Raw genomic sequence first — 27,774 nt, forward strand, 5'->3', positions numbered from 1 at the left:
ACACACACACACACACACACACACAGACTGTGCTCTGCCGAGGGCTGGGGTTCTATGGAGGGGCCTCAGGGGCAGCTGTGGGCTCTAAAACCTTCAGGTGAATGGTCTCCAGGCCTTTACCTGGACATACGTGATACAATTAGCAAGTGCCGTGTGTGTTTATAGAGAAGAGCCCTTACTGAAAGTTGGTGCTGTCAGACAAAGATTTTTGAAGGAGGTAGGGCTTGTTCTTGTGCTGGGATGTCAAGGATGAACAGGATTCCACAGATGAAAAGAGAGTATATGGCACAGAAAATAGAACAAAGAAATAAACATGTGCCTGGGAGGCAGATCTTTGAGTTGATGTAGGTAGTCATAAAGAGGGCTCTGATCCAAGTGGAGAAAGAGGCTGAGAGGCCCACTGCATTCCTTTAGTGGAATTTTCTGGAATTACACAGGGCAATTCTACTTGTAGCTCACGCTCTCCAGACAAAACTTACAGGGGAAGAGGGAAAATGAAGTCTTAACTTAGAACCAGTACTTTTTGTTGTTTTTGATACTGAGGAAGAAGAGGAGACATAATTGGGAATCAACTATAGTTTCTGCTCTAGCCTAGCTCAAGTAACACCTGGTCATTGCTCTTGATTGAGATGATTATAGAAAGATCCAACTCTCCTTCTCCTGATATCACAATTGGCATTCTCAGTGTAACAGGAAGATTATTATTACAAAATCACAGGTCTGAGCCAAGGCTCTAACACTCAGCGGCAATCACTTGGCCTTTTAAGCCTCTGAGCCTTGTAGCTTCTTTTTCCTTATCAGCAAAATGAAGCAGATGTCTTGGAAATTCTTCAGCATCTCTTCCAGTCTCTTGTTATGGTACTCGTCCTTTTTCTTATACCATAAGATCCTTTAGGACAAAGATGATAACCTTTTCTTTGGGCTTGGTGATATTTCACATGAAGAGATGATCAAGAAAATAATTTCAATAAATTCTGGTTGATTAAAAGTCTAAATGAATGAGTGGATGAATGGGCAACCCAAGATGTATGCTGTCTTCTCTCTCTGTTTTAGTCCCTCATTCAGATAGCTGCAGAATTGAACCTCTCATTGTTTCCTAACAAGCATCCTTTCATGCAAAAAGCTGTAATAAGCAAAGCAAATTCTACTAAACGGTTTATGGGGGTGTCAAAACAGGGAACTTGCATCACGTGCTTGGTAGCCAATGGTTTCAGAATCCATAAGAATATTTCTAGTCTTTGAAGCCATTGCTTGACTGTACCATGGTGGTGTCCCCCACCCTCTCCTTGCTTTTGCTCTGTGCAGGTCCAGCTTTTCTGGCTCATCTTTCATCTCTTGCATTGTTTTCCACCCCCAACCCACCTCCAGACCAAGACGACAAAACGAAATAAAACAGCGGATAAGAACTGCAACTTTCTTCCAACTAAATGAATCATTTAGTGATTTATCTCTACATGTTATTTTTCCAAGCAAAATGAAAGGCTGAGTTCACAGAGAAACTTTCTTTAAAAGGCAGGTGGGGTTATAAACATCTTATTTCTGTTACAGCCAAATGGATGAAGAGATAAAATGAGGTAATGGAAAGAAGAGCAGGGATGAAGAGCTGGTCTTTTTTTTTTTTTTTTTTTTGCTGTACATGGGCCTCTCACTGTTGTGGCCTCTCCCGTTGCAGAGCACAGGCTCTGGACGCGCAGGTCCAGTGGCCATAGCTCACGGGCCTAGCCGCTCCACAGCATGTGGGATTTTCCTGGACTGGGGCACGAACCCGTGTCCCCTGCATTGGCAGGCGGACTCTCAACCACTGCGCCACCAGGGAAGCCCGAGTTAGTCATTTTTAAGAGCTGCCATTTACTGACTGATCACTATATACCAGGCTTAATCATCTAAAATATATTATTACCCTCATCTTGTAGATGCAAAATATGGTAGGATCAGAGCACTTTTGGATTTTTCAAGATGATAGATAGTATTTGCCATAAATGGAATTAAGCCCAGAGCCATCTGATTCCAGTGCTTGTCCTTTCCTTCCTCAAAAAGTTGCTTTGCTGTCTTCTGTATGAGTTTATTCTGTAATCAGGAGAGCCATCTCTGAATGCTTGACTTCTCCAGGTAAAAAAAGTACACCCAGTATCAGCTAATTACACCTGAGCAGCTGTAGTTACCCCTAAATTACTCACACTGTCTTGGCTTGCTCTTCACCAATGATCCCCTATAGGACTCTGTAACCTGATAACAATTAGAAACTCGGCAAAGCACTTATCAGCTATTTCACAATGACAATTGTTTGCCAGCAGAGCAGATGAAAAGGAATATCACAAAGGAGGCTCTTTAAGTGGGAAAGGTAGAGAAAGCATATTGTTTAGGGGATGTGGTTCCAACAAATGGGATAACTGTAATCCAGAAAAAGAGAAAAATAAGAACTGTTGAGAGTGGAGAACTTTTCTTCTGTTTTCTCAAAGTTATCACAAGCAAAGTTCATCCAGTGGTAGAGGACAATGGATACAAAAAAGTCTAGACCAGCATTAATATAGAAACCCCTTGTGGCTACATGCAACTACTTAAATTGAATTAATGATAATTAGATAAAATAAAAAATGCAGATCCTCAGTCACACAAGGCACATTTCAAATGCTCAACAGCCACGTACTGGTGGCTGCTGCTTTGGACAGCTCAGATATAGAACAATTCCATCATTGCAGAAGGTTCTACTGGACAACACTTGTCTAGAACATAAAGTGCTGAGAAAAAAGGAAACCACTGATGGTGATGCAGTGTTAATTAGCAGAGTAAGCATTTGTTGGGCAGCGACTAGGATTAAAACTGAAAGTCCTGGAATTGCTCCACCTCAACTGTCCTTAAATGGCAATAGTAATATCCACTCATTTTTTAAAAAATTGTGCTATAGTACACATAACATAAAATTTATCCTCAATCATTTTAAGTGTACAGTTCAGTATTTTTAAATATATTCACAATGCTGTGCAAACAATCTCCAGAACTTTTCTTGCAAAATCGTAACTCTATACCAATTAAACAACTCCCCATGTCCCTCACCCCCCAGCACCTGGCAACCACCATTCTACCTCCTGTTTTTATGAATTTGGGTACTCTAGATACTTCCTATAATGGAATCATACAGTACTTATCCTTTTGTGACTTGCTTATTTCACTTAGCATTCTGTCTTTGAGGTCCATCAGTGTTGTAGCATGTGTCAGAATTTCATCCCTTTTTAAGGCTAAATAATATTACACTGTATATAGGTATACCACATTTTATTTATCCATTCATCCATTAATGAACACATGGTTGTTTCTACCTTTTGGCTATTGTGAATAATGCCTCTGTATGCAAGGGTACACCAGTATTTCTTTGAGACCCTGTTTTCAATTCTTTTGGATACATACCCAGAAGAGGAATTGCTAGTTCATATGGTAGTTCTGTTTTTAATTTTTTGAGAAATGACATATTGTTTTCCGTAGTGGCTGCACCGTTTTACTTTCCTATCCATAGTATACAAGAGTTTCAATTTCTCTACATCCTCACCAACACTTTAACATTTGTTATTTTGTTATATTTTTTCTTCTTTTTTTGGTAGTAGTCATCTCGATTGCTGTGGAGAATATCCACCTATTTTTATTTTATTTTATTTATTTATTTTTTGCGGTACGCGGGCCTCTCACTGTTGTGGCCTCTCCCGTTGTGGAGCACAGGCTCCGGACGCACAGGCTCAGCGGCCATGGCTCACGGGCCCAGCCGCTCCGCGGCACGTGGGATCTTCCCAGTCCGGGGCACGAGCCCGTGTCCCCTGCATCGGCAGGTGGACTCTCAACCACTGCGCCACCAAGGGAAGCCCCCTTTTGTTTTATTTTACATTTCTGATTAAAACTACTACATATTTATCATAGAAAATTGAGAAAATATGCTGAAGATTTCAGAAGAGAGTGAAAAAAATGTAGGCATAATCTTACCACTTAACCACTACTAATATCTTGATGCACATTAAAAATACATAAACAATTTTATTTTTCCAAATGGGAGCTATATTTTATGTACTGCCTTGTAATTTGATTATTTTAAAAATAATACTTATTGATATTTTTGTCATTAAATAATTTAAAGTGTTTTGTAATAAATGGGGGTGTTTAATCATGAAGATGTTAACATACTATAACTTAAAAATTAAGTTTGAATATATACAATGTTTTTGATTATTTGTTATTATAATAACATCGTAATTAATGCTCTTAAACTCAAATTACTACATAACTATATGAAAACATTCTAGGACACATTTCTGGATTTTTCTAGTCACGGGGTTTGAAATATATATATTTTAAACTTTTCTTCTTGAAGAATAATATACATATAGAAAACTAAAAATGATAATTGTATACCCTGATAGACTATCATAAAGTGAACACATCAACATTACCAACTTTTTTTTCTTCTCCAGCTAGCGTTTTCAAGAAAAGCTGACTACTGCCAGCTGTTTCAGTTAGGTTTCCCAGAAGCAGATGCCAAGATGAGAATTTGTGTGCAAGTGAATTATTGAGGAAATGCTCCCATGGGAGACAGGTCAGGGAGTGAGAGAAGCAGGGAGGTCAGAAAAGGGGAGAAAGATGTCATCAGCATGAAAGGCCCCCCCAGGTAGCTTCAGTTTGACCTGAGAGGAGAACTCAGGAGTGAGAGGACTCAGCATTATTCCACGTGTGTCAGGGGGGCCGGACTTTCTTACTCCCAGTGACAGTCAGTGATAATGACTCTGTGGGAATGGAAAACACAAACTCTCAGACCCCTCTATTTCTCTGTGCTTATGGTCAGTCTCCAAAGGAACAGCTTGCCCAAGAAGCCCCACAGGTACTGTCCGTTGAAAGTCCTGCAGAGCAGAGGTAGAAGTGGTGGCACAGATATGGTAAATTGGATCAGAGGGGACTGGGGACATTGTCCCACATACAGGAGGTTCCCTCCTGTCCAGAAGAAACCATGATCCTGACTTACCACCCTAAATCAGTGTGGCTTGTCGTTGAGCTTTATGTAATGGAATCATATAGATGGTTCTCCTTTGTGTCTGCCATGTTTAGGAGACCCAGCCAAGTAGTTGTGCACAGCACCAGTATGTGCGTTTCCTCATGCTGCAGGATGGTTTACATATACCACCATTTATCTAGCAGTTTACTCTTCTTGGATAACTGAGTTGTTTCTGCCTACGAAATATTATTGAATGATGCTGCTATGAATGCTACTGAGTGCATGTATGTTCTCATTTCCATAGATAGAAATTTCTGGATAGGGTTGGTAAGATTTAGTTTTAGTAGACGTGGCTGAAAACGATTCTCCAAACTGGTTACACAAATTAAAATGTCTATTAGAAGCTCATAATAATTTCAATTTACATCCTCATCATACTTGGTATGGCCAATCTTCTTAAATTTTAGCCGTTTTGGTGGGCTTGTTTCTCACTGTGGTTTAAACCCATATTTCTTAAAAAAAAAAAAAAAAGATGTTGACCACATCATCATGTGTTTATTGTCTATTTGGATACTCTCACTTGTGAAGTACATACTTGTAACTGTTACCCATTTAAAATTTGGGGTTTCTGACTTTCTCTTACTGATTATTAGAATAAGTTTGTTTTGGGGAGGTAGCACCAGGGACATGGAATGTCAGGTGGTATTCATGAATAAAACAAACCTGAGGAAAACTGGAGTGTTAAAAACTAAGGCAAAGTGATTACCTGGTTTCTGGTTGGTGTATTCTCCTCTCATTTCTTTTCATACGCAGATATCTTAGTAAATGATAATGCCGCATTTTAACACTTCTGTGCTGTGGTTTTATTTTCACAACAAATGGGAGTCCTCTGGGCAGGATTTGGAGTCTTCAGGTCTGGAGAACAATGCAAAAGGGTTACAAAGTAAAAGTCAAGTGCACATATATGAGACCCCTTGATGTCTCAAATTTTTGTCTTCTGCTTACCTCTCCTCTGCCACCTAGGGACTGATGCTGCAGTGAAGCTCTATTCTTGAGCTATTCAATGTTCAGGAAGACTTTCACTCTTATGTGTAGGAAGCATAGACTGAACCTGGCTTCCTATCTGCTTCTATCTGCTTCTTCCTATACAGCTTCCTATGTGCTGTCTGACTCCATCCCCCTCCTCAAAAAGGAGATTATTTTTGTGTGCTCTATTTTGATCCTTATACAAAATGGATTGTCCTAAATTTTTTAGTTATTAAGGACCATTACACCTCAATTTTTGTTGAACTATGATGGTCCTCTACTTATAAAATGCACTAAGAGAGGAAACCAGCTCCCCACAGATGGCCCCAAATAATGGTTTTCCCCTGTTGGATCCTGAACCATGGAAGAGAAAACCTGGAAAACTCATTCCCATCACAAAGTATCTGTAGGAAGATGAAGCTTACAAAAGAATGATGTAATCCTGCATTGCATTCCCCACAACATCCTCAGGTGAGATTTCTGAACATCATTAAGGACCTGGGGTAAAGTGGGAAAACTGGAGAAGACTTTTACAAATACTTGCAAAAAATCCACAAGATAATGACCAAAGCCTCACATATTTGAAACTATCCACCTACCAGGACAGGTTTGGGAAAATTGTGAGCTCTAAAGAATCCAAGTCATTGGAAAAATGAGTGTCCAAATGAACCTCAGTCACCTTCACGTTTTCCTTGTACATTTAAAACCACTCTTGTACCAAGTACTTACACCTCCATATTTTTCTTTCCTGAGGATGACAGAATCTCCTCTATGAAATTGTCTGTATAAATATAAGAATAAGCCTTTGAAGTATCATCACCAAAGTCTCTGAGCCCTAAGAGTGCTCATCCTAGAAACCATGACTGGTAGTTCCTCTTCTAACTGCAATAAATGGGCCAAAGACTCCTTGCCAGGGTGAGTTATTTTACTGAAATGACTTTTTCTATTGTCCAGACCTTAATTTTTTATTATAATTTTTTACTTTGAAATAGTATAAATCTCACTAGCTATTTTGAAAATAATACAGGGTTCCTGCGTACCTTTCATCCAGCTTCTCCCAAATGTTAAAGTACTTAAAAAATCATAGTACATTTTCAAACCTAGGAAATTGGCATTGGTACAGTAATATTAACTCAAGTGCAGACCTTATTCAGATTTTGCAAGTTTTTACATGAACTCTTTATTTTTATTTTCTGTGTACCATTCTAAGAAATTTTATCACATGTGTAAATTGACGTAAACATTACCGCAATCGGTTCCATCACCACAAAAACTTATTCGCTGTTGACTTAAATTTTTGAAAACTACAAATAGAAATAGATCAAAGCAGAGTAACTTTCCTTGCTTACAGTAATTTATTATAAAGATCTAAAGAGGGGGAAGAATTATTAAATTTTAAAAATGTATTAGTGTATCAAGAAGTGTTTAGATGATACTAGAATATAAACATGTTTAACCCTAAGAAATTTCTTCCAGTTATAGAATATAAAATTGTAAGCAGCAGTGTTCTGGATATTTTTGCTGCATATAACAAATTGCCTCAAAATTTAGTGGATGAATAACAACCGCGATTTGTTTTGCTCACAAATCTATAATTTAGGGAGAGGGGACAGCTCACCTCTGCTCCTTGCAATGTTAGCTGAGCTGGCTCAACTGGGACCAGAGGACTCACTTACAAGATAACTGAGTAACCTGGTTGCCAAGTTGTTACCTATCAGTTTTTTTCCCATGGGGGCTTCTCTGTGGAGTGGCTTGGGAGTCCTCACAGCATGGTGTCAGTGTTTTAAGAGTAAGAGACAGGAAAAGGAAGCTATCAGTTTTTTAAGGTCTGGGCCAAGAACCTGCACAGCATCATTTCTATCTATTGGTCAAGAAGACACAGAGCCTGGATTCACTGCTTAATGGGAGGAGTGTCAAAATTTTTGTGACCATATTTTAAAAGCACCATATTATTTTTTGTATAAAGGAATTTGTCACCTTAAAAAATTCTTGGAGTTTTAAAAATATATTACAAATATGTTGCAATAAAAATGAAGTTCAGAAATAGCTTAATCCTAAGATATATTTGTTTGGAAAAGAGCCCTTCCCCCCAAGAAAACTATTAAGATGTATATTGTGAAACATAGGAAATGAGATAAATTTCTATCTGAATAATTATATGTGACTAATGATTTTTATCAAAAGCAACAGGATGACAGTAAATGCTTGAAACTAAAAATTATAAGAATTAAACATTTTTAAAACTAAGAATTTTTTTCTTCTAGTGGAGTTTTAATCTGTGGTTGATAAAACAAGTCATAGGCCAATGAATTGACAAAACACTTTGTCCTGAGGCCAAGAGCCTTAACATCTTGCATAATAGCAAGGATAGTACCTCCTTTTTCTTTACAAAAGGCTCTTTTTGAATTTTGTATTTTTCAAAACTTTGATTCCAAACTTGGGGATTTACAACTGTATGAGGATACAGTAATATCTATAAGGATTTCAGGACAAACACCAAGAGACTGTATTTATTTTATTTCTCTTTGCTAATGACATGAGATTCTAAGGTACTAGGGATCTTCTTGATTCCCCAGTGGAAAAGATAAAGCTTTGGCTGGTATTGTGTCAAGATACTGCTAATTAGGATAATCTCACTACAACAATACACAACAGGGGAATGTTACATGTGAAAGTTGTGTGTTTCAGAAATTAAATCTTAGGCGGCAGGACTGGTTTATTCAGCCAGAAAGCAAATATAGATATCTTGTACTTAAAACTATGTACCAAGTTGTTGTAGGTGGATCAAGTGATGAAATGAAACTGTTGTTTAGAATTTTGAATACAGAGCTGATGGAGTTTTTTTGTGTGCTTTTAACCATCTCAAGGTAGAGCGAATGTTTCTTTCCTGGTGTTTTAACAATCTAAGCACCCTTCATTCTCCATGGATTTGCCAGTGGCAACTCTTAGAATGCCAACAATTTCAGAATGAAAAAAAGGAGAAATCCCTGAACTAATGCTATAGATCAGGTAAGTATACTTGCAACCATAGAGAGTGAGAAATTATAATTGATTCTATAACAGGATTTTTCAAAATGTTTTGTACCAGTGGTAGCAGCATCATCAGAATATTTATTAGAATTACAAATTTTCAACCCACCCCAAATTTACAGAATCAGAAATTCAGTGGGTGAGGTCCAGATCCAGCTCTCTCTTTCTCTCTCTCTCTTTTTTTTTTTTTTTGGTAGCTGTTGTTCTCAACAAACCTTCCAGGTAATTCTGATGCATTAAAAGTTTGAGAAACACTATTTTAAAGCAAAATAATCTGACTGCACATCCATAGCAAAATGCAATATAAACAAAAAGAAAAACCTAAAAAAAAACAACTTAGTAAATATATGTTGCATTAATATTGAATTGTTATTTTAGAATGGTTTTCTTATATTCTCAGTAAAGTAAAAGGGCAATGATGTTTATTTCATTTGGAATCAAGATGTTCAGTATACAATAAAAGGAAGTGTAATTTTGGAATAAAAAATTTAAGTAAAAATATTATACTATTCAAATTGGATTGGAAATATCAAAATCAAACATAACTTCACAAAGGAAATTCAGAATACATCCTTTTTAGCTCTGCCCGAAGAAATAACCCAGAAGAAGTGCTTCTCTCTCACCCTCCACTGTTTACAGTAGCACTTAAATGCTTGTCTCCAGTGCTATTTTGTCACTATGAGACACGGGGGTTCCTTGTAGAAGTGGTTGATTCTACTTCTGGATTTGAAAAGTAAAAACATGAGCCTGTGAAATCTGTTGTGCTGGAAACCAAGTAGCTTTCACAAATAATAGAATACATAATCATATCAAAGGAATACAAAATACCCAGTTTGAGGGGAGTTTCTGTTGAGTTGAGACAATTGGGCCTCAAAATAACATTAATGCAGATTGATTTATATACAGTAAATCTGAAAAGTCCTGAGTCTATAATGAAAAACAAAAGGGGAAAACACTAGCATAAAGGTCTCTAAATGAAGGTGAATAGAAGACAAGTGCAATCTTTGTGGTCTTGCTATTCAAAATGTATTATTGACTCATTTATTGCATCAATGAAGAATAAGCTAGTGAATATAAACACACCACTTAGAAATCATATTTTTCTGACTCACTGGGAACATCAATAAAATTATTCTATAGACTGTGACCTCCAACCAGATAAAGACACGTAAAATATCCAAAATACAACTGGAAATAATTCTAAGTATTATCGAAGAAATTTGTTGTCTTCCACAGGGTTTAAATATCTAGAATTAAAAGAAGAAAAACATTTAGATATCTGAGTTTGTATCAATTCAGGGGTGAGGGAAGTTACAGTTTTTTATTAGTAGGAAAGATAATTAGATAATTGGTTTAGTTTGAATTCAGAGAAAGAAGCACTTTCCTCTTGAAATTATAAATTTGACACAACCACCATAAAGTGGCTTCTAGATTATCTTAGTAGATAATGTCACTAAAAAGAAAGGCCAGAACTAGCCTGAGGTCTTTCCAGTTGTCCTAATTAAGGTGTAGAGTCAGGTTAACTATAAATTTAGCCCATGATAACTTCATCACTTTCTCAGCTGTTCTTTTTAGCAACTGTCTCCACACATTTCTGTCTTCTGAAAGGCTCTCTTCTATTCCAAAGTCCTTCTCAGCCTAAATATGAGCTTCCAGGCCAACACTGGACTCTAGGGCAATCCAGCTGGGACACTAGACAAAGGCATTTCAGAGTAAAAACTGCTTCACTCTCAAGACAGCCTCTCCCCTATGGATGCTTTTTTGGCTCTTGTGGGATGCACAGAACTCATTGCAAACAAAAATCCACCAAAAAGCCACTGCTGTACCAAAACTGCCACCAAAGCAAGATGAGCCTGACTCTTCACAGAATAGCAGATATCACTTAAACTTCCACAAATCCAGAAATTTTTATCCCACTGGTGTAACTGTATCCTCACAGAGAAAAAGGAAGTTATCCTGTCTTATGCACAATGGACTGCATGAAAACTAGAAATGAAACAAGTCCTGAAAAACTGTGTGGGAACAGAAAAATAACCAGAGGACTACTGAGGTGAAATGGAAAATCACTCTTTTTAAGATTCCTGTCCTTCACCCTGTTTACCATTAAAGTCATTCAATATCCTGAATGAATACTGTGACTCCCTTTCTTTTCAAAAGTATACTGGCATCTCCTTTCAGATGTATAGCTTATATTGTTCCTGTCATTCCTTTTGTTTTCAAATTTATCCTTCAAAATCTCTTCACATAGTGTATTTTAACTTCTTTACTGTTCTTCCTTCCACTGACTCTTCTCAAAATGTACTTAAACAATGTTGCCTTGTTCCTGATCTTAGTGGAAATGGTTTCAGTTTTTCACCATTGAGAACGATGTTGGCTGTGGGTTTGTCATATATGGCCTTTATTATTTTGAGGAAAGTTCCCTCTATGCCTACTTTCTGGAGAGTTTTTTATCATAAATGGGTGTTGAATTTTGTTGAAAGCTTTTTGTGCATCTATTGAGATGATCATATGATTTTTCTCCTTCAATTTGTTAATATGGTGTATCACATTGATTGATTTGCATATATTGAAGAATCCTTGCATTCCTGGGATAAAACCCACTTGATCATGGTGTATGATCCTTTTAATGTGCTATTTGCTAGTATTGTGTTGAGGATTTTTGCATCTATGTTCATCAATGATATTGGCCTGTAGTTTTTTTTCTTTGTGACATGTTTGTCTGGTTTTCGTATCAGGGTGATGGTGGTCTCATAGGATGAGTTTGGGAGTGTTCCTCCCTCTGCTATATTTTGGAAGAGTTTGAGAAGGATAGGTGTTAGCTCTTCTCTAAATGTTTGAAACAATTCACCTGTGAAGCCATCTGGTCCTGTGCTTTTGTTTGTTGGAAGATTTTCAATCACAGTCTCAATTTCAGTGCTTGTGATTGGTCTGTTTATAATTTCTATTTCTTCCTGGTTTAGTCTCAGAGGGTTGTGCTTTTCTAAGAGTGTGTCCATTTCTTCCAGGTTGTCCATTTTATTGGCATAGATTTGCTTGTAGTAATCTCTCATGATCCTATATATTTCTGCAGTGTCAGCTGTTACTTCTCCTTTTTAATTTCTAATTCTGTTGATTTGAGTCTTCTCCCTTTTTTTGTGTGATGAATCTGGCTAATCTTTTACCAATTTTGTTTATCTTCTCAAAGAACCAGCTTTTAGTTTTACTGATCTTTGCTATTGTTCCCTTCATTTCTTTTTCATTTATTTCTGATCTGATCTTTATGATTTCTTTCCTTCTGCTAACTTTGGGGTTTTTCTTGTTCTTCTATCTCTAATTGCTTTAAGTGTAAGATTAGGTGGTTTATTTGAGATGTTTCTTGTTTCTTGAGGTAGGATTGTATTGCTATAAACTTCCCTCTTAAAACTGTGTTTGCTGCATCCCATAGGTTTTGGGTCATCGTGTTTTCATTGTCATTTGTTTCTAGGTATTTTTTGATTTCCTCTTTGGTTTCTTCAGTGATCTCTTGGTTACTAAGTACTATGTTATTTAGCCTCTATGTGTTGGTATTTTTAAGTTTTTTTCCTGTAATTGATATCTAGTCTCATAGCGTTGAGGTCGGAAAAGATACTTGAAACAATTTCAATTTTCTTAAATTTACCAAGACTTGATTTTTGACCCAAGATATGATGTTTCCTGGAGAATGTTCCATGAGCACTTGAGAAGAAATTGTATTCTGTTGTTTGGGGATGGAATATCCTATAAATATTAATTAAGTCCATCTTGTTTAATGTATCATTTAAAGCTTGTGTTTCCTTATTTTTTTTCATTTTGGATGATCTGTCCATTGGTGAAAGTGAGGTGTTCAAGTCCCCTACTATGTTTGTGTCACCATCGATTTCCCCTTTTATGGCTGTTAGCATTTGCCTTATGTATTGAGGTTCTCCTATGTCGGGTGCATAAATATTTACAATTGTTAGATCTTCTTCTTGAATCTAACCCTTGATCATTATGTAGTGTCCTTCTTTGTCTCTTGTAATAGTCTTTATTTTAAATCTATTTTGTGTGATATGAAAAGTGCTACTCCAGCTTTCTTTTGATTTCCATTTGCATGGTATATCTTTTTCCATCCCCTCACTTTCAGTCTGTATGTGTCCCTGGGTCCAAAGTGGGTCTCTTGTAGACAGCATATATGTTGGCATTGTTTTTGTATCCATTCAGTAAGTCTACGTATTTTGGTTGGAGCATTTAATCCATTTACATTTAAGATAGTTATTGATATGTATGTTCCTATTACCATTTTCTTAATTGTTTTGGATTTGTTCTTGTAGGTCTTTTCCTTCTCTTGTGTTTTCTGCCTAGAGAAGTTCCTTTTGCAATTGTTGTAAAGGTGGTTTGGTGGTGCTGAATTCTCTTAACTTTTGCTTGCCCGTAAGGGTTTTAATTTCTCCATCAAATCTGAATGAGATCCTTGCTGGGTTGAGTAATCTTGTTTGTAGGCTTTTCTCTTTCATCACTTTAAGTATGTCCTGCCACTCGCTTCTGGCTTGTAGAGTTTCTGCTGAAAGATCAGCTGTTAACCTTATAGGCATTCCCTTGTATGTTATTTGTTGTTTTTCCCTTGCTGCTTTTAATAATTTTTCTTTGTATTTCATTTTTGATAGTTTGATTAATATGTGTGTTGCAGTGTTTCTCCTTGGATTTATCCTGTATGGGACTCTCTGCACTTCCTGGACTTGATTGACTATTTCCTTTCCCATATTAGGGAAGTTTTCAACTATAATCTCTTCAAATATGTTCTTAGTCCCTTTCTTTTTCTCTTCTTCTTCTGGGACTCCTATAATTCAAATGTTGGTGCATTTAATGCTGTCCCAGCAGTCTCTGGGACTGTCCTCAATTCGTTTCATTCTTTTTTCTTTATTCTGCTCTGTGGTAGTTATTTCCACTATTTTATCTTCCAGGTCACTTATCTGTTCTTCTACCTCAGTTATTCTGCTACTGAATACTTCTAGAGAATTTTTAATTTCATTTATTGTGCTGTTCATCATTGTTTGTTTGCTCTTTAGTTCTTCTAGGTCCTTGTTAAATGTGCCTTGTATTTTCTCCATTCTATTTCCAAGATTTTGGATCATCTTTACTGTCATTACTCTGAATTGTTTTTCAGGTAGACATCCTATGTTCTCTTCATTTCTTTGATCTGGTGGGTTTTTACCTTGCTCCTTCATCTGCTGTGTATTTCTCTGTCTTCTCATTTTGCTTAACTTACTGTGTTTGGGGTCTCCTTTTTGCAGGCCACATGTTTGTAGTTCCTGTTGTTTTTGTTGTCTGCTCCCAGTGGGTTATGTTGGTTCAGTGGGTTGTGTAGGCTTCCTGGTGGTGGGGACTGGTGCCTGTGCTCTGGTGGATGAGCCTGGATCTCATCTTTCTGGTGGGCAGGACCACGTCCAGCGGTGTATTTTGGGGTGTCTGTGACCTTATTATGATTTTAGGCAACCTCTCTGCTAATGGGTGGGGTTTTGTTCCTGTCTTGCTCGTTGTTGGCATAGGGTGTCCAACAATGTAGCTTGCTGGTCATTGAGTGGAGCTGGGTCTTAAGCGTTGAGATGGAGATCTCTGGGAGAGCTTTCACCGTTTGATATTATGTGGAGCCAGGACATCTCTGGTGGACCAATATCCTGATCTCAGCTCTCCCACCTAGAGGCACAGGCCTGACACCCAGACAGAGCTCCAAGACCCTGTCTGTCACATGGCTCATCAGAAAAGGGAGAAAAAAAGAAAGAAAGAAAAAAATAAAATAAATTTATTAAAATAAAACATTTCAAAAATCATTAAAAATAAAAAAATTAAAAAGTAATAAATAAAAAGAAAGAAAGAAAGAAGAGAGCAATGAAACCAAAAAACAAATCCACCAATGATAACAAGTGCTAAAAAGTATACTAAAAAAAAAAAAATGCGGACATACAGAACCCAAGGCAAATGGTAAAAGCAAAGCTATACGGACAAAATCACACAAAGAAACATACACATACACACTCACAAAAAGAGAAAAAGAAAAAAATATATATTAACAAAAAGAAGAGAGCAACCAAATCAATAAACATATCTACCAATGATAATAAACTCTAATTGCTAAACTAAGATAAGCATAAAACCAGAAACAAATTAGATGCAGAAAGCCAGCCTCAAGTCTGCAGTTGCTCCCAAAGTCCCCTGCCTCAATTTTGGAATGATTCGTTTTCTATTCATATATTCCAGAGATGCAGGGTACATCAAGTTGATTGTGGAGATTTAATCCACTGCTCCTGAGGCTGCTGGGAGAGATTTCCCTTTCTCTTCTTTGTTCGCACAGCTCCCGGGGTTCAGCTTTAGATTTAGCCCTGCCTCTGCATGTAGGTGACCTGAGGACATCTTTTACCCACTCAGAGATGACAGGGTTAAAGTAGCTCTGGCTCAGTCAGGCAGGAGGGAGGGAGGGGTACGGAATGCAGGGCAAGCCTAAGGTGGCAGAGGCCAGAGTGACGTTGCAACAGCGTCACTCAGGCTGTTGCAATGTCACTCTGGCCTCTGGCTCACTCAGGCAGGAGGGAGGGAGGGGTACGGAATGAGGGGCAAGCCTAAGGTGGCAGAGGCCAGAGTGACGTTGCAACAGCCTGAGTCACGCTGTGTGTTCTCTGGGGGAAGTTGTCCCTGGATCATGGGACCCTGGCAGTGGTGGGCTGCACGGGCTCCTGAGAGGGGAGGTGTGGATATTGACCTGTGCTTGCACACAGGTTTCTTGGTGGCTGCAGCAGCAGCCTTAGCATTTCACGTCGGTCTCTGGTGTCCGCGCTGATAGCCACAGCTCGCACCCGTCTCTGGATCTAGTTTAGGCAGTGCTCTGAATCCCCTCTCCTCGTGCACCCTGAAACAATTGTCTCTTGCCTCTTAGGTAGGTCCAGACTTTTTCCTGGACTCTCTCCTGGCTAGCTGTGGTGCACTAACCCCCTTCAGGCTGTGTTCACCCAGCCAACTCCAGTCCTCTCCCTGGGATCTGACCTCCGAAGCCGGAGCCTCAGCTCCCAGTCCCCACCCGCCCTGGCGGGTGAACAGACAAGCCTCTTGGGCTGGTGAGTGCTGGTCGGCACTGATCCTCTGTGCGGGAATCTCTCCACTTTGCCCTCTGCACCGCTGTTGCTGCGCTCTCCTCTGTGGCTCCGAAGCTTCCCCCTTCCACCACCCGCAGTCTCTGCCCGCAAAGGGGCTTCCTAGTGTGTCGAAACCTTTCCTCCTTCACAGTTCCCTCCCAGAGGTGCGGGTCCTGTCCCTATTCTTTTGACTCTGTTTTTTCTTTTTACTTTTGCCCTACCCAGGTACGTGGAGATTTTCTTGCCTTTTGGGAAGTCTGAGGTCTTCTGCCAGTGTTCAATAGAATTTGTTACATGTACAGAAATACATGTAGATGTATTTCTGATGTATTTGTGGGGAGGAAGGTGATCTCCACGTCTCACTCCTCCACCATCTTGAAGGTCTCCCTAACATACCTTTCAGGGACATTTACATATTTAGAAAAAATTCAAAGAAAAGCAAGGGGTGAAGAACAAATTCCAGAAAGCTGTTACTTCTTGCAGAAGATGCAATTAAGGAGGAGAGCATAGAATATTTAGATATGTTCTGTTATGTAACCTGGATTTTGGATACATGGCTAGTTTTTATATTGTTAAAATGATTAATAAATTGTACTCCTATATGATGTTTTCTTTTATAGGTATGATATTTTTATAAAATACTTGAAACATATGTCAAAATATTTTACCTACTATGACTATATTCTATAAACCAATTAAAGAATTTTAAGTATATATCATATTGTGCTTTTTGGAATATCTTATTTTTCTTAACATATATTATCATAGTTGTAACTGTACATTTTAAAATAATTTCTATCCATGGAAATGCAGAAAATAAGGAAAGATTTGATAGCCCATGCTCTCTGTCACCTTCAGCACTTTGCTGGTGCGGTACATTTATCTTTCCACCATCTACCCATTTATCCATCCATCTGCCCAACCATTCATTCATCAATCTTTCCATCTATCTGTCCATCCAACCATCTATCCATTCATCAACCTACTCATCCATCCATCCATCCACCCATTTATGTGCATAATCCTCTAACCATTCATCAATCCACCCATTTATCCATCTATCATACATTCATCCATCAATCCTTCAAGCACTTACAGGGCCCCTGCAGCTTTTATCAATATATACTTTAACAAGAAACATAGGTATTTACAAGTAACTAAGTTGTTATATATGCTAAGAAAAGGAAATACAACTGAAAATCATAGAATATAAAAGGGAAGATCTAGTTTGGGAAATGAGAAGGTTAGTTAACATCTAATTTTTAATTCCTTAGCTTAGTATTTTGTTAGATTAATTGAAATCACTTTCTTTAGAAAGATTTTTCTTACCTCCCATGCCTGAGATGCTGCAACATTCCTAAAATCACACAATCAGAATGAACAGAGATGTTCAGTGTGCCTGGGTCTCTGGAAACTACCTTCCTCTCACATGCCATTTTGGAAGCTTCAGATTTGTGCTACAAAGGCCCTTGAGTGACTCAAAGTCATAGGAATGTTCAACAGAATTTTATTAAGATCATTGAATAACAATGTGTAGAAATAAATACAAATAAATCAATGTCATGTAATAGGTTAGTCAAAAATATTATGATCTTATTGTGCATAGAAATATAGGTGCCATGGAGTACTTAAAATGTTAAGAACGATGTAGTCACAATATTTAACAGACTCCTTTGTTCAAGCCACTTTGAATTAGATTTCTGTATCTCATGATCAGAAAAAACAAATCCACTGACGTGTAATTAAACATTTCAAAAGGGCAAGGCTGAAGTTCAAGCACAGAAAGACTCAGGCTGTCATCATCATTGTCAGCAGATGTCCACAAAAATTCTTATACTCTGAAGGTTAGCAGGTGAAGACACACATAAATAATAATTTGTCACTGCTCTAAAATCATATTTAAGAGTTGGTTTGTTAATCACTGCTTGCGTTTTTCCATTCTGAGCAAATTACACAAAGTGAAACTTAGCCAACCACTCAATTACCAATTACAGCAGGAGAGGCTGGAGAGATTAGATGTAAAAATCTTATGCTTTGTGATGACCTAGAGGGGTGGGGTAGGGAGGATGGGAGGGAGACGCAAGAGGGAGGAGATATGGGGATATATGTATATGTATAACTGATTCACTTTGTTATAAAGCAGAAACTAACACAACGTTGTAAAGCAATTATACTCCAATAAAATATATAAGTATAAAAATTATACTCCAATAAAAAAAATCTTATGACTTCAGGCAGCAGGTTGGGGGCTCTGATGAGATTCCTGTCCCAATGTCCTCAAAAGGAATGTTAATCATTGAGAAGGGAGATAAGAGAAAAATTCTACAAAGAAACTAAAGAAGTGAGTAAGATTTTTTTTAAAGAATGTCTTTTCTTACATAAAAGGTGACAGACTATACCAGAAGGAGTCATTTGCATCATAAAAAACTGCAGAAATGAACTAGGCTAAGCCAAAGGTGTTGTGGGGCTTGCAGTCCGCAGAGGTGCTCACACATTTTAATAAGTTCAAGTTTTAAGACTGGGTCTGGATACATTGGAATCAGCATGCGCGTGGAAGTCAAAGAAGACCTACCCTGCAACAAAATCTTTGTGAGTTTCTTAATGATCTTCAGCCTCATGCCTTGCCTGTAACTACTAATTCGATTACCAAAACAAGGCAGGCTGCTTCTCTGTTTCTCCAGTGTCTTTTTGGTAAAATTGGAGTGATAACACCTATCTCTGAGTTCTTGTGAAAATTAAGTACAATAAGGAAAGCAAAGGGTCTGCTTAACTGTAGTTTCCTCGGGTGGGTCACCCCTGCCCCTTCTCAATATTAAAAATGAAAAAATCATTTTAACATTGGAACATGCAGACTAGACTCCTCAAGGATTATGAATTCTAATAATATTTGTCTCTCAAATAAAAGAACAATTGGGGGGAAAATTGCATCCAGTCAAATCCATTTGAAATGGATGAGAGTTGAGCAGCAAATAATGAAGAAAAATGTAGACAGATACAAAAAGGGACTGGGACCATTTTCCTGCTAATAGGTGTCACAGACAGTTCATTACTGATAAATGTAGAATAATGATGTCCTTAATGAGTCTTTTCACGCACAAATTCATCATAAAACAAGAGGATGAGGTAAAACAAAAAGTCTTTGAATAGCATTCATGCAGCATGGAAAGCAAGGATAATTTCACGTCCCAAAAAGAGCTACAGAGTTAATGCAGTCTTCTGAGATTTTCTTCATTGTGTTTATTGGCAGCTTCCTAACTTAACAGCTTTTCTTCTAATATCTCAGCTTTTCTTCTAAAATTTCAACCTGCCACATGCTTTGGAGCACTTGAAAGACCCCAGAAGCTGAAGCTCTGTAGCGCTGTGCTTTAAAGGTCTCTACAGCTCTTTATTACTTATTTGACCTTGAGCCATCTCTATCTGTGCCCTAACTTTCTCATTAGTAACATGAAGATAATGAGAGTTTTTTTGTGTGCTTCATCCTTGGTTGGTGCTATGGATTGAACTGTGTCCCCTCCAAAATTCATACGTTGATATACTACCCTATAGTACCTCAGAATGTGACTGTATTTGGAGTTGGGGTCATTAAAGAAGTAATGATTTTAAATGAGGTAGTTAAGGTGGGCCCTGATCCATATGAATAGTGTCCTTATAAGAAGAGGAAATTAGGACACAAGCACACACAATGAAGGCCATGTGAGGACACAGGGAGAAGACAACCATCTACAAGACAATGAGAGTGACCTCAGAAGAAACCAACCCTGCTGACATCTTGATCTTGAACTTCTATCCTCTAGAATTATTAAAAAGTAAATGTATCTTGAAGCCCACCAGTCTGGGGTATTCTGTTATGGTGGCCCCAGCACCACAATACAGTTACAGTGCTGAAAAAGTCAGGTGGTAATTTTTGTGCACCTTCTCCATAAATGGCACTTCCCTGAGCCTATTTGACAGCTACAGATGAGAATGTCAGACACAGATGTTGTGTGGAAGTGCTTTCTGAATTAATAGTGCAAAACATGATAAACACTTTAAGGCTTATGTCCACTACTTTCTCCTGACTTCCATGTACATTGCATGTGGGGTCTTTCTGTGCAATGTTCTAAATAGTGGATTTTGCAAAAGTCCACTGTTTTGATGATGGAACCAAAGCAAACTGATCTAATTTCAGATCAACACAACTCAATGCCTGTGGCAGGTAGAATTCTAAGAAGGCAGCCAAGCCCCCTCCCTGACCCCAGTGCATATGCCCAGTATAATCTCCTCCTTCTGAGAGTGAATAGGATTATGGTTTGATTAGTTTATGTTACATGGTAAAAGTGATCAAATACTCCCACGGTAACAATATATTATATATAAGAGTCTGTCTTAGCAGAATGAAGGAAGAGCGTCTCTTGCTTTGTAGGAGAAAGTGGCTATGTTGTGAAACAGCCATATGACTAGGATCTGAGCTGGCCTCTAGGAGCTGAGAGCAACCTCTGTCCAAGAGCCAGAAAGAAAATAGGAACCTCAGTCCTACAAACCCAAGGAACTGAATTCTTCCAAGAGCCTGAATAACTTTGGAAGAGGACCTAGAGCCCCAGATAAGAACAAGGTTGTGGCCAGCACCTGGATTTCAGCCAGATCTGACCTGAGACCCTGAGTTGAGGACTCAGCTAACCCAGGCTCAGACACTTGGTCCAAGGAAATCTTGAGACAATAAGGTTGGTTGTTTAAAGCTGCTAAGTTAGTGGTAGTCTGTTACGGCACAAATAGGAAACTAATGCGAGGCCAGAATGCTGATTCTCCCCTGCAAAACTTTACACAGTACCCATGCCCAGACACACTCTCACACACAGACACACACATTATATTTAGGAAATTGTGTCTTAATTAGCATCCAGTCTTGTCTTGCAGAAGGTTTTCCTTCTTTTGGTAGAGAATCAGAAAACTTGATAAAAGAAAAGAAAACTGTCTCTGCCTCTCTCTGACCATGAAGGAAAGAAAATGTTCATACCCATATTTCAAGTCCAGAGACAGCTTAAAGGACCAGACAGGTTGGGTTGTAGAATGTCCTCAAGGAAAGAGACATTTATCACCAGCAGATTGTTCCTATTAAGTGATCAAATATCAGCCAAAAGAAACTTGTTTTTATAAGTAAAAAAAGAATAAATATAAATCCTAACTCTGTCATTTGCTATCTAAGCATGGCTAGTCTTTAATTCTCTAAATCCAAATTTTCTTATCTGTAAAATGGGAACTATAATGTCCATCTCATGAGATTTTCATTTTTATTGAAATACAATTTTGTGCCTTAAAATTCACCATTTTAAAGTATACAGTTCAGTGGTTTTATGTATAAAGTTTTGCAGCCATCATCATTATCTAATTCCAGACATTTTCATCACCCCCCTAAGGATCCTCTTTATGCAAAAGCAATCACTCTCCATCCCCCTCTCACCAGTTCTTAGCAACCACTAATTTACTTTCACTCTCTATGGATTTTTCTATTCTTGATATTTTATATAAATAGAATCATACAATATGTGGCCTTTTGTGTCTGTTTTCTTTTCACTTAGCATAATGTTTTCAAGGTTCATCCATTTTGTAAACTCATGAGGTTTTGTAATTAAAAGAAAAATCTCAATCTAGAGCTTGGCTCCCTGTGAGGCATCAGTAAATGTCAGTTATTATTATTAATGAGATAAATATTATAGAACTATGGATGAGTAGCTTTTGAAGACTAGAGATAATTTCAACCCATCATTACATGCAATATAGACATCCTTACTCACAACATCCTTGCAGCAATACCCTTCAACTTTTTCTTGAAAATATCCAGCCATTAGGAACTCACTATTGCAAAAGACAGAACTTCACCATGGCTGCACGATTCTGACTACTGAAAAATTAATCTTCACATTGAAACAAAGTCTGCCTTCTCTCAACTTCTACTAATTAGCCCTTTTTATGGCTTGAATTGTGTTTCTAGAAGAAAAGATACGTTGAACCAAACACCCAGCACTTTGCAGATATACTCAGGTTAAGATGAGGTCATCAGAGTGGACCATAACCCAACCTGACAGATGTCCTTATCAAAAGGGAAATTTGGAGACAGATACACACAGAGAAGCTTCCTCGTGAACATAAAAGGGTGATGTTTCTATAAGCCAAGAAATACCAAAGATGGCCAACAAACTACCAGAAACTAGGAGAGAGACCTGGCACAGACTCTCCCTCACAGCCCTCAGAAGGAACCAACCCTGCCAACACCTTGATCTCAGACTTCTAGTTTCAAGAACTGTGAGACAATAAATTTCTATTGTTTAAGCCACCGAGTTTGTGGTACCATTAGAGCAGCCCTAGAAAACTAACACAGCCCTGTAATTTTTGCTCAAGTGCCAAACAGATTGCCTTTTTCTACACGTGATAATCTTTCAAATATTGGATGTCAGCTCACCTGTTCCATCTTGAGGGCTCTTCCTCTCCAGGAATGATCGTGTTCTTCCAGCTGTGTGACCTCCTCTCTGCTATGGTCTCCTGCTCTTCTCTGCCTGTGCAGTGGCTTATAAGTAAATGAAAGTTTTCAAAGTGCTTATTGAGCCTTGAACAGTACATATTCTTAATATATCAAATATTCCCTTTTGCCATTTTGTTCGAATCATGGGGGTCTACCTGCTGCAAGGAAAGACCCATATTATTTGACACCTGCTGGAATTTGAACAAACTCAATAAATAAGGTTGGCATAATCAAGGCAGGGCTGCCTAGAGTAAAGCTTCCTCCAAAACTATTCCTAATACTATTCATCATTATTACTTCTCTCATTCTAGTCAGGCCATCACCTAGATTTCTGCAATAACCTCCTAATTGCTCTTACCATTCTTGTCCCCCTTACAGGTCATCATCTATCCTATAGCCAGAACAATCTCCCTAAAACACAAGTTAGATGAAAGATTAACGCATTTGTGTGCATTTTTCACTGCAAAGACACTACAATCCTTGCCTTGGACTACATTGTCCTATATAATACAGCCCCATGCACCCTCTCTAATCTCACCTCCTGTCATTCTCTCCGTTCACCAGCACATCTCCTCTACTCCTGAACACAAAATGTCATTCCCACCTCTCCATTCTTACTATCAATCCCTCTTCATGGAACACTTCCCTCTCTTTCCATCTTCTCATCTTTATGGCTAGATTTCTCATCATTGAGGCCACAACTCAAATGCCCCCTTTCCAGAGCTGCCTCATTTGGCCATCCTAACTAAAGTAGTAACCCCACTCTATCCTAAGATTCTGAGGTGTGAGCATGGGTGTGTGTATGTGTGTGTACATGAGCATGCCTACCTGAATTTCCTATTTTCCAAAATTGTCTGATATATTTATGTTCATTATCTATTTTATTCATAACTATATTCCTAGCATTGAGAAAAATGTCTGGCATGTATTAGTTGCTCATTGAATACTTGTTGAAAGAAAGAATAAATATATGAGTAAATCAGAGTTGGTAGAAAAATGAATTGGGAGATGAAATTTGGAGCAGGAACACTTCTGAATTATACACAAAATTGTTGTAGTGAGGACGTGTGGCAACTGTTCTTGGAGGGAAGTTGCAGTTGGAAACCAGACTTGATGAGGTGAAAGCATCTGTCATGTGCCATGATATCCTCTCCTCCCTCCTTTCAAGCTTTTATGTAACATCCAACGGGTTAAGAATAAGGAATCTGGTAAAGAACAAGCAAGTTCAGACACTTCAGGAGTCCAAATTCACAAACACAGGGCTTAGACTGGAGCAATTACTTTACTCTGAACGTTGTTCCAGGACCCAGATGGGGTCTTAAATATGTCACCTGAGGAAGACGAGAAACACAGAGTTATGGTTTCCCAGCACTTCTCTGGCCATTCATCTTCCAGGAGCTACTGAATATCTGACAGTTTTGTTCCCTAGCTGTTGATCAAACATCGAGCCTCTTTGGAAAACAATCTGCCAGACAGGGAATGATTGTTAAAACAGGCACAGACAATCCCCAAACAGAGAGCCAGGAGCCTGGCCCAGAGGCGGCCCAGCCTCAAACAAATCAGCTCCCAATGAGATCCACTGAGCGAGAAATGGCTCACTGCACACCACCTTATGCTCCACACCATCTGGCTCCCCACATGCCCTTCCTTGCTGAGTTTTAATTTCCGAGTCAGACGCACTGCCACAATTATGTTTTATTTCCTTTTATGCATCCTGCTGTGGGAACACTGAAGCTTCTGGTAATTAAACGTCTACTTTGTGAACAATGAGGAAGTTTCTGCACTTAACCATTGCTCTATTTGCTGAAGATACAGCAGGGGGGAAAAATATCTCAGGATTTTAGCACCTTAGATAGACCCCAGGTCACCGGGACACTGACCCATTAACTCTAGAAGCACATCTATAGTGAGAGAAAGGGGACATTTGGAGTTTGATGAAGTTCTGGCTTATCCTCTTTTTGCACACTGTGTGCCTTTCAACCACTCTCTGTTCTGGGAGCCAGTTTCTCTGTGATTCCCCAACCATAGAAGGAGAAAAACATGTAAGATAGAGGTAAATTTCAATAAGATAAAAGATGCCAATATGTTTTATTGGCATGTGTTCTAAGCTCCATCCTTTGTTTCCTTAAACATATGACCAACTCACACTGCTGGTCCTATGATATCCAGAGAAGAGTTTTATCTGACATGCACACCTTTAAAAAAAAGTAAACAAAATTTGATTTGAAAATCAAAGAATTTCACGTTTTTGGTAATTTCCAATTTACCTTGAAAAATTGGAAGATCTGATAATATGAAGAACACATTTTTACATGGCAACAATCAGCTGGAGCTGAGGTACTCCTTTAGCAAGAGAGCCTGTGGACCAGCAGTTTCTCAAAATTTTAAGTGCAGCTTTGTCACCTGGGCATCTTGTTTAAATACAGATGATCTGGTGTGGGGCCCCAGCTTGTGTATTTCTATCAATTACCTGAGATATGGACACAGGTGGGAGTGGAGCCTGTTTGGAGCAGAGAGGGCTTGGACTGCCTGAGCACATTATATCTTTTTGTTCCCCTCCCCGTTGTCTTCCAACCTCAGTACCAATCAACAGGTGCCATTTATTATTACACTTGCTTTATTGTCCTTTTATATTAGGAATATATTTTTCTAGACCTGGCCCACTTCACTCATTTGTCACCTGCCAACCTAAGAGTACATTGTTTTTTTTGTTTTTTTTTTTTGCTGTACGCGGGCCTCTCACTGTTGCGACCTCTCCCATTGAGGAGCACAGGCTCCGGACATGTAGGCTCAGCAGCCATGGCTCACGGGCCCAGCCGCTCCACGGCATGTGGGATCTTCCCGGACCGGGGCATGAACCCGTGTCCCCTGCATCGGCAGGCGGACTCTCAACCACTGCGTCACCAGGGAAGCCCCTAAGAGTACATTTGAATATTTAACTCAACTTTAAAGGGTGTTTGGTAACCCTTGACTGGTTGAATCAGTCAAAGTCCCACCAGGAAGAAAGGTATCATCAACTATTTTTAATGGGGAGAATTTGGGTTGTACATGTTATGGTTTAACAGATGGTGAGTTAGCACAGCTTTAGCAACAGCTGGCAAGATGGAATCCAGGGGTGGCAGGATCAAACGAGGGAGGCAGTGTCACCAGAGATACAGGGTCCCTTGGCAGACACTGGGACCTTGATGAGCCTGTCAGGCAGAAGCTGGGGTCACAAAGAAAATGCAGCTGCTGTGAGGGATGCTGCTTGGGGCAGACAGGAAAGGTGAGGTGCCCTTGTTTCTCTCTTTCACAAAGATACAAACTCCACTAGTGTCCCCTGTTAGATGAAGCAAGCTGAAAACCACTGGTATAGGAGCCAGAAAAAATGTAGCCTGCAAGGGACAGAATCTGCTCCCATATGAAGCAGAAAAGAACTGGAGTAAATTTGGATCAGAAGACAGGGAAATCATGTTTCGCACTCTATACTTGGGTATATCCTCACTGTTGGCAAGAGGAAGGAAGGTCTTGGACCAGATTTCTGAAGAGCCAAAATATTTTCCCATACTTCCTTAAAAATGAAAGACAAAAATCATACCACCTTTTAGTACCTACGTATTAAATATAATTTTTTGCAACACTTTTGAAAAATTGGAAAAATCACTTGCTTAGACATGAACAGAACTGTGCTCTGGTCCAAAAATTGCCATACAATGATTTTTTCGACATACAAAAAACTGTAAATGTTTAATGTATACAACTTAATTTGTTTGGCGTTAAGCATACACCAGTGAAACTATTATCACAATCAATGGCATAAACTTATCCACCACTTCAAAAATTTGCCTGCCCTCTTTATTTTTTTGTGTTGTTTTTTTTCTTTCCTTTTGTGAAAAAAACACTTAATATAAGATCTATCATCTTAGCAAAAATTTAAGTATAAAATAATTTTTATCCATAGGCACTATGTTGTACAGTAGATCTCCAGAACTTACATGCTTACTTACCCTGCATAACTAAAACTTTGCACCCTTTGACCAACACCTCCCATATTCCCTCCTCCCCGTAGCCCCTGGCAACCACCTGGCAACTACTCTCTGCTTCTGTGAATCTGACTATTTCCACATGGTTTGACTAGATTCTGCATGTAAGTGAGATCATGCAGTACTTGTCTTTCTGTGTCTGGCTTATTCCACTTAGCATAATATCCTCCAGACTCAACCATATGGTTGCAAATGGCAAGATATTTTTTTTAAGTCTTAATAATATTCCATTGTATGTATACACCACATTTTCTTTATCCATTCATCTGTCAATGGCATTTAGGTTGTTTCCATATCTTGATTATTGTGCATAACACTGCGATGAACATGAGAGTGCAGATATCTCTTTGAGATCCAGATTTCAATTCCTCTGGATAATGTCTGGAAGTGGGATTGATGGACCAAATGGTAAAGAATTGTCAGATGATTACTAAGTGTCCTTGGTAAGTTGATCTGACCAGTTTGGCTACCACATACTTATTTGTTAGTTGATAATAATGATTCCTTCTCTATTTACTTTATAAGACTTTTGTAAAAAATAATATTAAAAAGTATTTATCTTATTTATTCATTCAATTAGCAGTTAATCAATTCCAAGCACCATAGTTTCTACTAGTAGGAGGGTATCTCCAGTAAGAAGATACCTGAAACCCCATTCTCCATCAGGCATTATGTTAAAGGTCCTACATGTGCTTCCAAAGCTCCTGGGCTCCCCTGTTACATTGGCCAGAGTCCAGTTAGGAGACAGAAACCACACCAGTAATTGAACAGGGAAATTTTAATGTAAAAGATTATCAATTTAAAGCAGGACATTAATGACTAATGGACATCTATAGCAAAGCACTTGTATAATATACAGTATTAAGCATTTTTTTCTCCCTATTAGAGTGGGAATTTCTTTAGCGCAGGAGCTGTGCCTCTAGGTAATCCTTTTAAACCTAGAACCCCACTTCTCTCCAGACCTAAGTACAATATTTGGCACCCAGTGACTGTTGAATGATTATTGAGGAAATGAATGTATGAGAACTTTTTAAAGGGACGTAGAGGTTCAAACTATTAAAATGTGTAGCTACACATGCCTTAGGGTAGTTCTGGACAAAGACCAATGAGAGGAAGGTGGAAGGATGGGAA

The sequence above is a fragment of the Stenella coeruleoalba genome (genome assembly GCF_951394435.1).
Source record: "Stenella coeruleoalba genome assembly, chromosome: 4".
NCBI classification, from domain to species: Eukaryota; Metazoa; Chordata; class Mammalia; order Artiodactyla; family Delphinidae; genus Stenella; species Stenella coeruleoalba.